We start from the raw sequence: 17742 nt of genomic DNA, 5'->3' as shown, positions 1-17742 counted from the left end.
GGTTGTGACTAGGGCTGGATAAGCTTATAAAAATGACACTGTAGCATCCAAAAAGGCTGGAGAATTTCCCCTCTCCCCTTGAGCTCAGTTCAGCTATTAAAGGCAAAGGGTGCTAGCTCAGAACAGGGCTCTGACTGCACCCAGGACTCACACAGCTGTCCACACAGGGTTTGGGGTTACTTGCATGAAGGTGATGCTAGATTACAGAAGACTTGATTTGTACTGTATTGATTTAGATGGGGACCAACTGGCATCACCATTCTCCTCTCCTCCGTTTTATTCTCACAACAACAGTCTGGTGAGTTAGGTGAGGCAGAGAAAGAAGAAATGACACCAAGTCAATGTGACACTAAGACCATTTACGCACTGAGGTTTCATGCCAGGCTGCAGGCGGGAGTTTTAGTCATGGCAGGTTGCCCCACCTCTTCCAGCACCCACATGGGGCAGCATTTGTCCCAGTGTTCCTCATCTGTCCCCGATTTTTGCTCCTGCACAGGTGCTGGGGCAGTGAAGTTCCCAGTGCGTAAATGGTCTAAGTCATGCTGGGTCTCATGGGACACAACGAGGATAGAATGAAAAAAAATTAGTGGCCACATGCTATATGAAGGGAGGGCCTTGTTTGATTGCTGTCCACCTGGCACCAGGATATTTGACTGCCAGCCTACTAGAGTTGGAATGCCCAAATCTGGATTTAAATCCCTAGGGTTGTAGCTCTGGGTTGAGAAATACCTGGAGATTTTAGGGCAGAGCCTGGGGGCATGGGAGAGGGGAAGAACCTCATGGGGTATGATGCTGCAGACCCCACCTTCCATAGCAGCCCTTTTCTCCCAGGAAATGGATCATGGTCCTTGAGCTGAATTGTAATAAATTGGATGTTACTGGCATCATGGTTGTATTATTGTTATTGTTACTGCGCTGTTCTTTTGTTAGTTGCCTCGAACCCTTATTGTGGGGGAAGGGTGGGATAAAAAACTCAGGAATATGTAAAAAATAAATAAAATTGTAGGAGCGAGAGATCTTCAGGTGCCACCTAGAGGCTGTCAACTCTAGTCACCATGTGAATACAAGCAATCTCAAGCCCCACAGCCAGCCCCTGGACCTGTTCAAAGGGTTGCACAAATCAGAAAGCAGATTTTGCCAGGCTGCCAAGGTGCAGAAAACCCAGCTGGCAGGCTCACCTGGAACCCTGAATCTATAGAAGCACCTTAGGAAGCTGACAGTTCATCGCCCTTCCCCTTTGCGAAAGGTTTGTAAGGAAGAGGTTGCCCGACAAAGCCCTCAAAGGTGAAGGGGGGTTGCAAAATCAAGGGGCTGGGAGGTGGCGGGAAGAGGGGATCCCAGGCCCCTGTCCTGTCCCCTCTCGGCTCCCTGGCATGAACTCGACTGGGAGAGGAGCCGACAGGCCCCGGCTCCCTCCTCTTCCTCCACTCCTCTCAGGGGAAGACAAGGCCGGGGGAGGAGAGAGGAAGGTGAGCCTGACAGCTGAAGGAACGGGCGCGACAGCCGGAGCTGTGATCACTCAACAGAGCAGCCTGTCAGCTTCCCTTATTGAGTTGTACTTGAAGGGCTGAATAGGAAACAGACCGGGATGCTTTTGAAGTCGCGTTTCTTTGTTGTGATTCCGCCGTTGTAAAGCCGACGGAAATCTGGCAGGGCAATCACTGTTGTTGGTGCTATGTTTTCTATACAGACGTGTCGTTGAGCGCCAGAAGGAAGGGAGGCTTTGCAACAAGGGCAACAGTGCTCCAAAAGCCGCAGCCTCGCCTGTTACCTACAGGCGTTCTCTGTAGCTTTGCCAACCTCCAGGTGGGGCCTGGAGATCTCTGGGAATCTGGCTGAAATGGAAAGTTGTAGGTCAGCCAGGACCTATGGTTTCACGAGAGGTACAAAGCCACCACAAAACAACTGCCTGAAATTCCAGCAAGACAGAACACAGAACAATGCACTGCTCGGCTTCTCCTTGCAAGCCTCATAGTGGTAGTTGTCTAGCTCCTGTTAGTCTGGATGGTTTGATTTATACTCTCTGACACTTCACAGGTGAAAACAGGGAAGTGCTCAGATTTCCTTCTCAGAAACCCCCCCCCCCATTATACCACACCACGAATGGTTCTTCTTCCCTTGCTGCATTATTTGCTCTGCCTTCCACTGATCTATAAGCTCTGAAGGTGATTTTTAGTAGAGAAATGCCAGAAACACTTATTTGATCACAGTTCAAAATGTGCTTGAGCAAGGCAGACAATGGCCAAGTGGAGTTTAGCATGCATGAGTTTAGTGTGCATTTGCATGCATGTGTGCTAGTAGGATTACCAGCTGCAGGGGTGGGGACTCGCGCACTGGCATGGTGCCAGAGTGTGATGCCACTTCTGGCAGAAAACTGGAAGTGCTATCATGTTATTGGAGGTGCTGCTCTAAGGTTCGCCAAGTCCTAGGGCCATTTCGCACGGCTTCAAAATAGCAGAATGGTTGCTATTTGGAAACGCTACTAATTTGCCATAACCCACGACGTCGTAGACAATCTGCAACAATCCTGAAACCAATCAGCAAAAAGCGCTTCGTTGTGGCGCTTTCAGGGGAATCCAGAAAAGTGGATTCACCCTCCGGATAGCGATACACTCCTGCAACCAATCTGCAACAGTAGCACTAAAGACCTGTGCGTTACCATTGTTGCTGGTTCTTCAAAGTCCCTCCCCCTGGCTCTCTCCTCCAAACTTCCGGCGAAGCGATCGCCATTTTTTTTTCTCCGAGCGAGCGGGGATAAACGCACCGGCGAGCCTCTTTCTGTTTAGAGGCTTCCCTGGCTTCAGTCCTTCACCTTTAGTCACTAAGCACAAACCACTGAAAAGCCCGTTTGATGAAATAAAGTCCCTTTATTTTTTACAAATAAATTCAGCCGAAAATCGGGCCCGTGAGAGGGGGGGGGGATTTTTTTTTTATCACTCGAGGCAGCGTGCAAACGATCATACAATCAAACGACAGCTCACATTAGGCAGCTGGATGGGTCTCTCCGTAGCAACGAATCTACCTAGATTCGTTGCTATGGGTCGTTTTTTTTTTTTAAAAACCTTTCTTAAAGGGAAAGGGGCTGTTTGGGAGCATGCTAACGGCTGCCCATTGGCTGTTTGACGGCCAGGGGCGGGACGAGCTTGGCAATAGCGCTTCCTTTCTAGCGATTTCTGCCGAGACCGGAAGCCTGTGGGAAACGCTAAAAAACGCAACTGATTCCACTACAAAGGCAGGTATGCATAACGACGAATTCCACTATTTTAAATGGCGATTTTTCATTCCGCAAACAATTTGCAACAAAGATCCCTGTGCGAAAAGGCCCCTAGATTTAACCATAGAGTTTTGGCACATTCTAGAGCATAAGCATTGCCATGGCATTATGATGTCAATAATTCAATTTTTGCAATGGAGGTGACATTGTCACCTGGCACAATGTAGGCTACCATTGTAGGCTACCATTCTATGCCGTGTTCACCAGTTACAGTGATCACACATATCCTCTGTGTGTACGCTTGATTTTTTTTCTTCAGAGGTGTGTGGAATAATTCTCATGTTACGTTCAAGGCATGTACAACTCAGCATTTAAGCCCCACGTTTATCCAGGCACAAGTCCCTAATTGAATTTGTATAGTGAATGTATAATGACACTTTACTGAAAATGTACCTATACATGAACAGGCAGAATTCACTCTAGAAGAAGAAGAGTTGGTACTTATATGCCGCTTTTCTCTACCCGAAGGAGCCTCAAACCGGCTTACAGTCGCCTTCCCTTTCCTCTCCCCAAGACACCCTGTGAGGTGGGTGAGGCTGAGAGAGCCCTGATATCATTGCTCGGTTAGAACAGCTTTATCACTGCTGTGGTGATCCCAAGGTCACCCAGCTGGCTGCATGTGGGGGAGCACAGAATCGAACCCAGCTCTCCAGATTAGAAGTCCACACTCCTAAGCACTACACTAAACTGGCTCTAACATAGTAACTGGGCTCTAGAGACAATGGAGTGGAAGCTAAACCACAATCAATGGTGGAACTGCTAGCAACGTCTCATAAAACCGTTTTCAAATGCTGTCTCTAAAATGCAAAACCCGGCATAGAATAAGGACAATGATTTTCAAAGAGCAGAAATTTTTTCACCGGAATTTTCTTGGAGAATGGAGCTTATGATCCAGGAAGACGGCATGCATAATAGCAATAGTGCTCAGCAGTTCCCTTGCTCTACCATCAGGCCTCCCATTTACCTGCTTGGGGTATGAAATCACCTGCCCTGTCTCAATTTCCTGCCCCTGAGGAACTGAGAAGTGGAAGAAAAATGCCCTTCACACAGTGATGAATTTTCCTTAGTCTCCCTCGTAAAGGCCATAGAGACTAGGGGAGACAGCCTAGATCGTCACCCAACACATCTTCCCCAAACTCCACCCTCCCTAGGAATGGTCTGTCAAATTTTCCAGTATATGTTGAGGCAGTCTTGGGAACCCTAAGTAGCAGTTTTACAGCAGGCATTACCTGTTGTGGCCAGCCCCACCCATCACCCTGCTTTTGTAATGGACAGGTGTAACTCCTCCTAACAAACAGATTAGCCATTCATATATGGAAAAAAGGACATGAGATAGTATATCAGGAGTGGCCAAACTGTGGCTCTCCAGATGTCAATGGACTACAGTTACCATGAGCCTCTGCCAGCATGGTGCTAGCAGGGGCTCATGGTCATTGTAGTCCATGGATACCTGGAGAGTTACAGTTTGGCCAGATCTGCAGAAATACTATTTCTACCCCTATTCTCAGTCTCACATTCCTTATCCAAACCCAGGCTCAAACCCCAGTGACAATGGATGGGAAGGCATGTGCTGATTTTTTTGCTTGTTGTTTAAAAATTAGTGCTCTGATTCTCGGCTGAATAATACTCATCTTTGCCCAGTTTGGCTGTGCTGTGGTGGCATCACAGAATCCCGGCTTGTCCATGTGGAATACAAATTGTGCCCCCTTAATCCTTCTAAAGGTAGCTTGCATTCTTATCGGGTTGGTATCATGCTTCCCTGACCTTCAAGGTCTGTGGGTATTGACATTTTGCTCCAAGTGAGTCAATATTAACTTCTTAGGCCATTGGATAACAAATAGAAAAAAAATAAGCAATGTACAGTTAATATTGATTTATGATTATTTGGGTCCTTTGCCTGACTTTCCCACGCACAAGCTGGCTTTCAACAAGCAGGGATTAAACCCTCATTAGTGCCAAGAGAGGAAACAAATAGGGAAGGAGGTCCGTTCCAAGGTTAAAAATGTAGCCATACAGCTCATTTGGAGCACTTGAACATATAAAGCTTGCCTTGTCATTGGTCCCACCTAGCTCAGCATGGTCTGCTCTGATTGGCCATGGCTCTCCAGAGCTTAACACAGAGATATATCATGAGATTCTTTTTACTGGCAATGCCTGGGATTGAATTTTTAGCAGGTGTTCTAACACTAAGCTACTGCCCTTCCTCAGGTTCTGTTGAGCAGGACCCAGAAACGGCTTAAGGGTTAGGTAGGGGCTGTTTCTTGTATGATATATTCCCTGCTGGAGCTCCCACAATGCAGGGGAAATTGTGTTTTCTGTGTGATGATTGTGTATTCATCTATTGCTCAGTCTTGCTGACAACGGCATGCAAATGGGCATGCAGGTATCAAATCCATAGATGAAATTTCTCCAGCATCTGTGTCCATTCTTTGAACTTAAGTGGAAGGGCTGCTTCATGGCTGTTTTAGAAGGTTCATAAAATATGGGAATCTTGATGGCTATGGTCACTAGGTGTGCCAACAAATATCATTATGATTGCTTGCTAACTCTGGGTTGGGAAACCTCTGGGTATTTGGGCTAGAGTCAGGAGAGGGAATGGTTTAGGGAAGGGAGAGACCTCAGTGGTGTACAAAGCCATGGAGTCTATCCTCCAAACCCACCATTTTCTCCAGCAGGATCGGTCACTGTAATCTGGGGATCAATGGTAATTCTGGGAAAGCTCCAGGATCTACCCGGAGGTTGGCAAGCCCAAGTCGTCAATTTAAACTAGATTGATGGGTATAACTCATGTCTCTTGAAGGACCAGGACGTGCAAGGAGCTTCCATCATGCAAAAGTTTCTGAAGTGTCAAAGGGGACCAACCAAGAGCAACACTTCCGTCATTCTTGCCGTGGGCCAAATGCAATGTGATGGACAGACCTTTAAATGCAGGTTCGCTGCAGTCATATAGAAAGGGAGAGGTGGGAGATTTGTACAGGAAAGGAGGAAAATGGGTAACTACTCTGGCTGACGTCCAGCTGGGGCATCAGTTCTGACAGAGAGAGAATTGAGTGGAGAACGGGGCTGTAAGAGTGAGGAAAGAGTGAGGCTCCAGCTCCCCTTGCTAGCAAGCCACTGTTAGTCCTTACATTGGACACCCAGGATTAAACTGGAAAGTGCAAGCTTGGTGGAGCCATTAGAGTGTATGGCTTGGATTTAGGAGACACTGATTTGCATCCCCGCTCTGCCATGGAGGCTTGCTGGGTGAGTCTGGGGCAGTCATGCACTCATCCTAATCTACCCCACAGGGTGGTTGTGAGGGTAAAACGGTGGCGAGGAGAACAATGTGAGGCATTGGAGTCTCCCTTGGGGAGAACTGTGGGGTACAATCATCTATGAATAAAGCTGCCTTGTACTGGATCAGACCATTGGTCTATTAAGGGCAGTATCGTCTACTTCGGCAGTGGCTCTTGAGGGTCTCAGCTCGAGGTCTTCCCCATCACTTCCTGCCTCCTCCTTTCAACTGGTGATGTCAGAAACTGAACCTGGAACCTTCTGTGTGGAAAGCAGATGCTCTACCACTGAACCATGGCCTGCCCCACTTCATCCAGTGGAGTGTAATGGTTGGAGTATTGGATTTAGGACATCTAGTTTCAAATTCCACATGTCAAAAGAAAGCGTGAGCCCGGGTCTGCTTCCCTGGGCAGAGAGAGCCCTGTCCCCTCTGACCTTGGGCCTCCAAGTCCTCTCACCACCTGCACTCATAGATGCCTGCACTCTGCATGTGCCCTGTTCCCTGCCGAGGACGGGCAGTGTATGCAGCTGGAAGCCTGGCTGGCCCAATTCTCATGTGCGAGCCAGTAGTCCTCAGAAGGGGATGTGCGGCCAGGGATAATGGGCCCCATCAGGGCCCTGATAGCATCTGCCTCATCTCAGGGTACACTGACGCCACCCAGTTCTCAGTTTATCCAACTTCACAGGGTTGCCTGACTGTTTGGAGAAGAGGAGCTTCCCTTTACATGCCTTACTTTAGCCCTCCCAGGTTTGAGCATAGAGATGCGCGGCCTCAATAATCCCTCTCACGGTCAGCCTGCCGGTCTGTCTGTCCGTGTCTCTCGTCCCGTCCCTCCCTCCTTCTCTTCAGCCTTGATGTCAGGATGTTTCGAAAGCTCCAAATCAATTTGAAGCCTCGCGACTTTCAGCCAAGGAAGCAATGTGCTGATAGGGTCAAAAGGCCTGTCGCCAATATGGATCATAGAATTTGACATATTAATTCAAGCTGTCAGAACCAATATGTGTAACTGTGTTTTGCAGAGGCACAGGCCTCCCTTCCTTAAAACCAGGGAGAAGGATAACATTTCACAGATTCCCAGGCAGCCAGTTGGGGGGCGCGTGACCGGCGAGTGCCCTTCCCCTTCCAGAAAAGAGAGAGACCCTTCGAAAAGGTTGATGAGGCTGATAAATGCCCTGGGATTGCTTTCTTTTTCACACATACAATTCCCAGGACTTACATACATAGACTTTGCCTTGGTGGACAGCAACAGGGATGCTCGTCCCTCCCTCCTCCGGCCGTCCTGTTCGCAACTCCCTTACTGGCACTTTACAGAGTGGCAGGAAATGTATTTGTTATTAGGAACCCTTTGATATCCACTATGTGAAATGTCGGCAAGCTGGAGAAGTTCAGGCATCTGGCAGGAAATTACCATGAATCCCGTTTCCTGAGCCGTCACAGAGGCACGCACACGGAGAGATCCGCACACCTTTCCCTTTGTTCATCTTCACTGGAGTCTTACGTCGGACCCCCAGAGCCCAAGATGGCTCAGAGAGCCACAGGCTGTGATCTCTGAGGATCACACAGAGCCTGCCAAGCCGCTGAGTGCCTCCTCAAAGGCCCTGGTGTTGGGCTAAGTACATTTTTGAAGGTCTTCTCTTTGCTATTTTAATCCCCGCAGCCCCACTTTTGAATTGGCTTGTCTCACACGCCAATTGGTACATTTCCTTGTCCTTTTCTGTTTCCCTTTATTGAGTGGTTCCTATAAAACACATTCAACATTCTTTGCACATCTATGTTTTTATATTGTGTGTATTATGTATTACAAGCGGGGGATCTGCAAGGACTTAGAATCATGGAATAATAGAGTTGGAAGGCACCTCATGGGTCATCTAGTCCAACCCCCTGTACTATGCAGGACACTCACCACCCTATTGCTTATCTACTGTAACCTGCCACCCCCTTAAGCCTTCACAGAATCAGCCTCTCCGTCTAGCCTCTGTTTAAAAATTTCCAAAGATGGAGAACCCACCACCTCCCGACTTGTGGAGAAGGGAGGCACATTTCCCCTTCTTGGCCACTAATTCTTCTTTCAAGTCCTGATTGCCTCTCCCCCTTCCCTGCTTCCTTCCCTCCTTTCCACCCACCAGCCAACCGACCTTTACCTGCCTCCCCTGACTATATTTGTCATTTATTCTCGTCATTTATAACGTGTCTTTCTCCACAAAGGATTCCCAAAGTCGACTACATTGTTTTCCTCCTTTCTGTTTTCACAACAATTCTGTAAGGTAGGCTAGGCAGAGCGTGTGTGACTTCCCCAGAGCTCCCACAACAGAGTGAGGATTCGAATCTGGCTCTCCCAGATCTTATTCTGAAACTTTCTCCACAGCACCATCCATCTTGAATGGAGCTTATACACAATTCTTAAAGTATATATGCTCAATGAATGCATATACTGTGCAAGTAATGCTAAATGCATTGAAACATAATGATATTTATTATACTCTAGTCCAGCATCTGACTGATCTGAGCCCGGGTGCAACAGGCAAGAACTACCAACCTTCATCTCCAAAGGGCAACAGCATTGACCATGCCAGCCCCCCCCCCGACCCAGCCCCCCCCCCCAACTCAGGTGGTGGCTAGAGATTTCTGGGATTACAATGGATCTTCAGGTGATAGAGATCAGTTCCCCTGAAGAAAATGGCTGCTTTGGAAGATGGCCTCTATGGAATTGACTAGGCCCCTCCCCTTCCCAAGCTCCTCCCTCTCCAGGCACCACCCACAAAATCTCCAGAATCCCTAACCCAGAGCTGCCCCCCCTAGCAGAAGCAGACATCAATCCGCTTTTTTACCACTTCGCTTTATGTAACTTCCCCAGTAGGCGAGCTTTGTGTGCCAGCCCTTTCATTTATACACCTTCCGTTTATACATCGCTGCCAAGCTGGTGATGGATTTGATGAAAGCAGAGGATTAATGAACATGGGCAGCTTCTTCTCTTGTGCTCTTTGGCCAGGTATGGCCCTTTTTATTGTTTCGCCGATTATCCTGAAAATTAATGTCGTATGGGAATCAGTGGGAATAGTTTGGATAGTATTTTTTCGAAAGGAAAGAAGCAATCCGCTCAGAGAGAACCTCAGTGCAATGACTAGCTGTGAATGGGCAGGAACAAATCAACACAAAAACGTTTCATTCCGATTTAGGGTTGCCAAATCCCCACCATCCTGAACCCTGAGACTCATGGGGTGGGGCCTAGTGATGTCATCCTGGCCATCAGTTCTAACGGCAGTTCTACTGGCCACTAGGACCACCTTGGGTTGCCAACTTCTAGGCGGCAGCTGGAGAGCTCTGCCTCTTCCTGTTACAACTCATATCCAAACTAGAGATCAGTTATCCTGAGGAAAATGGCTACTTTGGAGGGTGGACTCTAGGGCAGGGGTAGTCAACCTGTGGTCCTCCAGATGTCCATGGACTACAATTCCCATGAGCCCCTGCCAGTAAATGCTTGACAACCCCTGTTGAGGTCCACCTCTTCCTCAAGCCTTGTCATCTCTAGGTTCTCCCCCCTCAAAAAAAAATATCTCCAGGTATTTCCTAACCCAGAGATGGCAACCCTAGGATTACCTGATATCTCTGTGTGTATTCTCAGTCATATATCTTTGAAGAGATGGAATACATACCATGTGAAAACCTATAAAGGCCATACGTGGTGAGGGTCCTGCGTAACTCAAGGGCTGTCTGCTTGTATACCCTCCCTGAAGAGCGACATACTCTATGTATACTGACAACCTGGTGATCCCTGGCCCCAAAGAAGTCTGCCTGGCCTCGACCAGAGCCAAATCCTTCTCATCCATAGCCCCAACCTGGTGGAATGAGCTCCCCAACAAAATCAAGGCCCTGTCAGAACTCCAACAGTCCCATTGGGCCTGAAAAACAGAGCTCTTCCGCAAGGCTTTCAGATGATGCCTGTGATGGGGACCTCCCTAGAACCTTCTCCCCTCACCAGGGAACCTGACATCCGATAGGTCCTTAACTGTTGCTGTTACTCCTTCGACTGTTTATGATGTTCCCCACGGTGTGCTGTTATGACTGTTTGCATCTTTCTCGTTCACATGGTTCCAAATGGTCTATGTACCTTTCCCATCCCCCACTGCTTTTAAGTACACTGCCCCGAGACATCACAGTAAGGGGCGATATCTAAATTACATGAATAAATTTTAAAAAGAAAGATTTCTTAAAAATCACATGGAAATTAAATAGTAGTGCCGATGTGTTGACTTGAACCCTCAAGTTCTCTCTCACAAACAGGCACGAACTGCAGAAGCCACTGAGTGAAGGCCAGTTGAGGGCCCTGCCACCCAGAGGTTCTGAAAATGAGCCTCCAAAAAGTCAAAGACCTGACAAAGACCTCAAAGAGACGTGACAATCCTACTCAGACAGACTTCCACATTATGGATTAGACTGCTTGGATCTCCGGTAGGGTTGCTGGCTCTAGATTGAGCAATACCTGGAGATTGGGGGTGGGGTACAGACTGAGTAGGGCAGATTTAGGGAGGGGAGGGACTTTAATGGGATAAAATGCCATAGAGGCCATCTTCCAAAGCAGCCATTTTCTCCAGGTGAACTGAACTCTGATGCCTGAAGATCAGTTGTAATCAAAGGAGACCTCCAGCCACCACCTGAAGTTTGGCAAACCCTGAGGGTCACCACCCTGCATCAGTCAGATGTGAACTGTGGGTTTTCCTCAGTTCCCATGTGTGTGGTACTTGATTCAGAATAGCCTCCCCTCCATTTCCCCAACCTGCAATGGCCTCAGGGGAGTTTTGTTTGACCGGTTGAGGGCCCCTGGGGTTGCTTCAGGTGGAAAACATGGCACCAGGGGAAGCGTGAAGCCCCTTTTCGTGCCTGCCCACAACAGTCATATCTGAATTGGGTACCTCCCACACAGGAATTGAGGGAAACCACAGCTCCTCTGATGGTTAGCAAGACAACCTGAGGCGAGGAGAAGGACCCCATTCCTACCCTTTGTGTGTGATGTCAAGCTGGGTGATCGATTCAGCTCCTGCTAGATGGACCCCCTTGTAATTTCTGGCAAGAGATGTTCCCCCATAAAAGTCAGCTTCTAGTATTCTTCCACGAGGACCAGCAAAGCATACAAATCCCCCATCTGCAGTTTGACACTGCACAGTTCAGCAAGAGATACACCATGTGCTTCTGCTGATTGTGAGGAAAGAGCAATTTCTTTGGGAAGTACATATGTATCAAACATAGTGCTCGGTCTGTGGCTCAGAGGGCCTCTTTACGTGGCTTCGTGAGTCATTCCAAGCATGGCTTTTTCTCCCAACATTTTTTTTTCCTCCCAAAAAATGTTTTAGAGCTTAAGGAGGCTCCAAGCCAAGACTAAGCTATTTCTTGAGCAAGCTTTTTCATGTAAGGTTTAGGTTGGCACAAACGTATAATTTATTAGCCTTTCTATATCCTACACAGATCCATAAATCAGACCTGTTTGTCTGCAGCTCTGCAGTGTGTCTTAGGGAATTCTTACTTCCCAGGGTTGTTTCATATATATGCTGTTGTGACTAATGCAAATGAAAACCAGCTACCAACGTCTCTTACACCAGAGCTTTCTCACTTTGCATCCAGAAAAGAATGCTTTATAACATACCAGGAAAGGAGGTGGGCGTGGGTGTTGGCATTCTCAAAACATTTTTTTTCAGGGAGGGGGGTTGTCTTTTCCTTTTAAAACCTTGGCAATCACAAGTTCAAAGAATACAGCTCAAGACTGTATTTAGACATCGTGACAACCTGTAATTACACAAAGGTTTGTTGGCATCAGACATGAACACAGCTTGTTTACACACACCCCGCCCTCTCCCCACCTCCTCTCTAGCATAAAGCCTGATTGAAAACTTCCCAATTGATCAAGTTCCAGTTCGCCATCATTCCCAAATGCAGAGGCCTTGGCAAATTGGAGATTGCCATACTGGCCTGACTCTAAATCTTTCTCTAAACCCAGCAAAAAATCCTGGGTTGTTGGGAGTAGACAAACTCCATTTTGCCCCGATGTGTAGTCATCATGATCCTAGGCCCAAGCCTGCAGAAGGTTCACCTGAGGCCTTGTGTAATTTAGGGAAATTCCAACATTTCCCAGGCACCTTCCAGCTGTAGAATTGGGGGCATAATTGAGGGGAAACAGGCACCAGTTCCTGTGAGGGAGGCAGAGCTCTAATGGAGATCATAGGGGCAGGCACAGAGAAGTGAAGGATTCACTCTGTGAAGCTGAAGTAGGGATGCCAGCCTCCAGGTGAGATCTGGGGATCCCCAGGAATTACAGGCCATCTTCAGACTATAGACCCAAGTTCCTTTGCAGAAAATGGATGCTTTGGAGGGAGGACTCTGATATTGACCCCACTGAGGTCCCTGATGCCCTCAGGGTCCATCCCCACATCTTCAGGAGTTTCTCAACCTGGATCTGGCAGCCCTACCCCTCCATCCCCGTCTGGTGACCTGGGAGGATCTGGCTGCCTAATGAGCCATCCAAGTGGCAGGGAGCTGCTTTTGGAAGGAATTGATCCCTCACCTGGGATGGGGTGAGTCAGGCCTATTGGTGTTTGCCAGATCAGGATTTAGAAATACATGGAGATTTTGGGGGTGGAGCCTGGGGAGGGTGGGCTTTGGGGAGGGGATGCTTCAGCAGGGTATAATGCTATAGAGTCCACCTTCCTAAGCTGCCATTTTTTTTACAGTGGAACTGATCTTTGTATCCTGAAGACCAGTTGTAACTCTGAGAGATCGTCAACCATCATCTAGAGCAGGGGTAGTCAACCTGTGGTCCTCCAGATGTCCATGGACTACAATTCCCATGAGCCCCTGCCAGCGTTTGCTGGCAGGGGCTCATGGGAATTGTAGTCCATGGACATCTGGAGGACCACAGGTTGACTACCCCTGAACTAGAGAATGGCAGCCCTCTGGGTCAGGTAGCAGACTAAATAAGGCAGTTGCATCAGGGAGCTTTGTTGTTTACTGATTATTTTCTACCTGTGTGAGGTTTGCTTGGTGTAGTGGTTAGGAGTGCGGACTTCTAACCTGGTGAGCCAGGTTCGATTCTGCGCTCCCCCACATGCAACCAGCTGGGTGACCTTGGGTTCGCCACGGCACTGATAAAGCTGTTATGACCAAACAGTAATATCAGGGCTCTCTCAGCCTCACCCACTTCACAGGGTGTCTGTTGTAGGGAGAGGAAAGGGAAGGCGATTGTAAGCTGATTTGAGCTTCTTTCGGTTAGAGAAAAGTAGCATATAAGAACCAACTCTGGAGGAAGAAGTTGTTTGTGCACAAGTGCAGTAAACAAGATGTGTTTCTGCCTGATACCAACACCTTTGTTTAATTACAGTTTGCGGAGATTTTTATTTATTTAGATTTATTTATATTTATATTTAGATTTTAGATTTAGAGATGTCTGAATGCAGCCAACGTCTTCTGTGCACATGAGACCAAGGTGTGTAGCCTCAGAGAATCGAAGTATGAATCATGAATCCAGGCAAAAGCAATTTGCAGAATGTTTCAAGTAGGGGAATGGGACTGGCCTGAACTTGTCCGAGCTTGAAAGCCAAGCGTGGTTAGTCCTTTGATGGGAAACCAGGGTGGTTGTGCAGAGAAAGATTACAGCAAACCCTTTCTGCTCATCACTTGCCTTGAAAATGCCATGATGGGCTGCTGGTCATAGAATCATGGAGTTGGAAGGGACCTCATGGGTCATCTAGTCCAACCCCCTGCACTAGGCAGGACACTGACAATCCTATCACTCATCCACTCTAGCCTGCCACCCCTTAAGCTCTTCAAACCAACTCTCTGTTGCAAACGACTGTTGTAATCTAGCAATAGCATAATTTCTAACAATTTTAAGATACAGCCTTGCATGACAAGGGAAATCTAACACTGGATCTGTCCAGTTTGGGATGAGATTGGTCTTAACCTGAGGGACAGATGAGTTAGATTTGAATATAGCTGCTTGCCTCTAGCTGTGGATTCTTCCCACATTGGATTTCCAACAGCAGGCCTCGGAAAGACTTCTGTGCTAATCTTTGCAAGGGCGCTGCCCATCCAATGGTCTGAGGAAAAGGCAGCTTCGTTTGGTCTTTAGCATCTTTCCCACAGTGATTGCTCTCTGAAACTATTGCAGTCTGTTTAAGAATGACAGAAACAAGCTCCCTGCACTTGGTGTGGGCCATGCGGGAGAACAGAGGGGCCTACCATTGCTCAGTGCCCAGGTCCAAGAGTCAGGTTGCCGGCAGTGCCTGGGGAGGCGGGAGTTAGGGGAGGATGTGATGTTACTTCCAGGAGCCAGTCTAGGAATTTCTCCTAACCTCTGTGGTAAAGAAGGCTATTGAGACACAGGAAAATCCCTAAAGAATCGCTAAAATGGCTAGTTTCCAGTTATTTTTTCCCCTTTACCTCCTCGATTTCTCAAGGATGGGAGACTGGGGCTGAGAGCAGGGGATTACCCACCAAGAATGGGAAAATTGAAAGCCTATTGCAGACACTTAACTGAACTCAAACTTTGCATCCCTCCCATATGCCCAAACCAACTAGGCAGCAATCATGTGCCCACCCTAAAAAGGTCCTACAAATCTTGGGATTCCATGTGTTTTATGTAATCCCAAACTCTTGCTCTTGTCGAATTACAGGCAAATCAACAACGGGAGAGTTGGCTTATTGCACTGAAGACAAGGCTGTGGATCTGAGACCCACGTTCCTTCCATTGCTGCTTTGTCTTTTCACACTTCGGCAAACATTTTAATATTTAAGCATCCAAATACAAGCAAAGGAAATGGCCTTCTCCCTTTTAAAAGCTGTGTATTTATAGTTCCTTCTTCCCAAAGGATCTCAGTGTCTGTGGTTGATTAATTTTAATTAATATTTCATCTAATCTGGTAATATATTGCAAATGCTCAGCGTAAGTGCGCTTCCAAGTGGGTATAATTGAAATTTACACCCACTTTAAGTACTATTTATGCTGCCGACTCGATGTAAAGTGGTTTCCAGGCCAGCTTGTTGGTGTGTACTATGGCAGAACTTTTCATGCCAGTTTGGCAAAGAAAATGCAGTTTTGATTGCCACGTAGGCCTGGCCCTTCGGTGGTTGTTTATCATGCGTGAGCGCTAATTTTATGCTCATAATACATGTCAATGCACATCTGCACTGTCCTCATTAAAAACATATTGTCTTGTCTGGCCACCCAGTGAGCCGGGAAGTATAGTTAGTTCCACACCCTGCCCCATTCTGGTTCTCTCTGGCTGCCCTTTCTTCCCATTCCATTTTTCTGTCTTTCCCTGGGTCCTTCTCAGAGTGCTCCAAGCATGTATGGACATGCCCCTTTTTCATTTCTTTCTTTGTTTTTATGTGTCATTCCTGAGAGCTCTTTGTTGCTGTTTTTGTTTCATCTGTTGCTTGTATTCTAGATTAATTTGTTTCCTGGGACCCTCCTGGGTCAGCCCATAGATAGGCCTCACCTGCTGGGTTGAAGATCCTTGTAGAATCACTGCAAGATTGCCTAATTTTGCCCATGTGCATGCACATCCCACCCCCTGCCTCTCTTTGCAATTATCGACAAGAATGACAGGACATGAGGGCAAATGGTAAAAAGCATTTCCGTCACAGCTTGTCACTCACTATGGGACACTGACTGTTTCTTAGCTTGTGTTTCATGTCCCAACTCCCTTGGACTACTGCTGACGGCTACAATCCGGGCCTTAGTGCCAGTGAGATCATGAATCTGGCTCCCTAGCTGTCTGTCATGTAACGGTGGCGTCGACACCAAAAATCCCAAGCTTTTAAAGGTAGGATCCATTGAAGTACTTCAATCGAAGGTGAGGAGCTCTATTTTAATGTATAAGCAACTGCAAAGGACAGGGTTTTTCCCAGATGCCACACACAAACCAAGTTGCGGATTAGAGCCGGGGAGGAAATGTCTCATATTTGATGTGCTGGAATGAGAGACTTCAGAGACGCAAGATGATGAAGATCTAGTTAAAGGCTTTCCCTGATTCTCTTGTTGATGCTACATCAAATTTTGGTGGGCAATTTTTTTTAATGAGCAAAAGGGATTTTGTCCTGCTTTGTTCCTGTCTGAGGACCCTCTTGGAAGCAGATTTTGCACCTGTGTGTTTAGCTGAGGGATGCCAGCCTCCTGGTGGGACCTGGGGATCCCTCAGAATTACAGATTATCTCCAGGCTACGGAGATCAATTCCCCCTGAGAATATGGATGTTTTGGAGGGTGGACTCTTATGGCAATGTCTCCCCACTGAGGTCCTGTCCTCTCCTGGCTGCACCCCAAAATCCCCAGTAGTTTCTCAACGGGAATATGACCTCTCTACCACTCCCTGCCCTGTCCTGGCCGTGGCCAGAGGGACGGGATCTGGGAACCCTAATTTAGCCTTCGTTGCTGGTTATGTAATTTAGCCAGGAATCAGGAATCATATCGCTAGCTGGGTGACATCACAGCACCGCATTCTCAAATCGGATTACGTGACAACATCGCAATACTTCCTGCCCTTCCTCTGAATGGGAGAATTTGTCCCATTTCCCCAAATTGTCCCCAAAATGGCAGCAGGGGGAATGGCAGGGCTGGTTATTTTTCACAAGTCCCTCCTGCTTCGGTTCAGCCTCACCTTGCACTCAGGCTGTTCCTTCTCTGTCAACAACTGATTTTTTACAAGGCCCTTGTTAAGATTTTTATAATGCCAAGGTAATTCTCCTTTGTTCCTCTTTTCACGAGGAAACCTTGCCTTGCCAAGGTTATTCTACGCTTTGCATTATGTCGGGACGGGAGAGCAAAACATTAATATTAAATGGAAACGGAGGTGAAAAGATCAAAAAATTAACTCGTCTGATGCGAAGAAGCCAGGGAACCTTTGAGTCCTCGCCCCGGTTCTCCTCGTCTTGACTTTAGATGTTTCTACCCCGCTCCCTCGGGGGTGTTCTCATTGTGTTCATTACTTAACCCAAATGCTTGGAAGTGCGGTGGGTTCAAGAGAAAGCTTGTTTTCTTACCATTCCCAAGCCTCTTTTGTACTGGGGTGGCTTGGGAGAGCTTGGCGGCGGTTCTGAGGAGAGGTGCGCCCGTCAGAAGCCGCTAAGCACGGCTGCGCTGCAAACACCGAAGTCTGACTGGATTTTCATGTTGCTTCCTGTTAAAAGCAGCCTCCACTTTTTGATTTA

General features: G+C 47.6%; 1 long non-coding RNA gene across 1 annotated transcript; it reads left to right on the top strand.

Moving 5' to 3' along the window:
* The first annotated feature begins 9341 nt into the window (after window positions 1–9341).
* Window positions 9342–15260, top strand: LOC143821569 (uncharacterized). The gene is made up of 3 exons (XR_013225844.1): window positions 9342–9537; window positions 13962–14019; window positions 15209–15260. It is a non-coding gene; the product is annotated as an uncharacterized LOC143821569 (long non-coding RNA).
* The last annotated feature ends 2482 nt before the right edge of the window (window positions 15261–17742 follow it).

Source organism: Paroedura picta, chromosome 12, assembly GCF_049243985.1.
Source record: "Paroedura picta isolate Pp20150507F chromosome 12, Ppicta_v3.0, whole genome shotgun sequence".
Taxonomy (NCBI): Eukaryota; Metazoa; Chordata; class Lepidosauria; order Squamata; family Gekkonidae; genus Paroedura; species Paroedura picta.
Note: the sequence above shows the minus strand (reverse complement) of the source record. Positions and strands in the feature narration are given on the sequence as shown.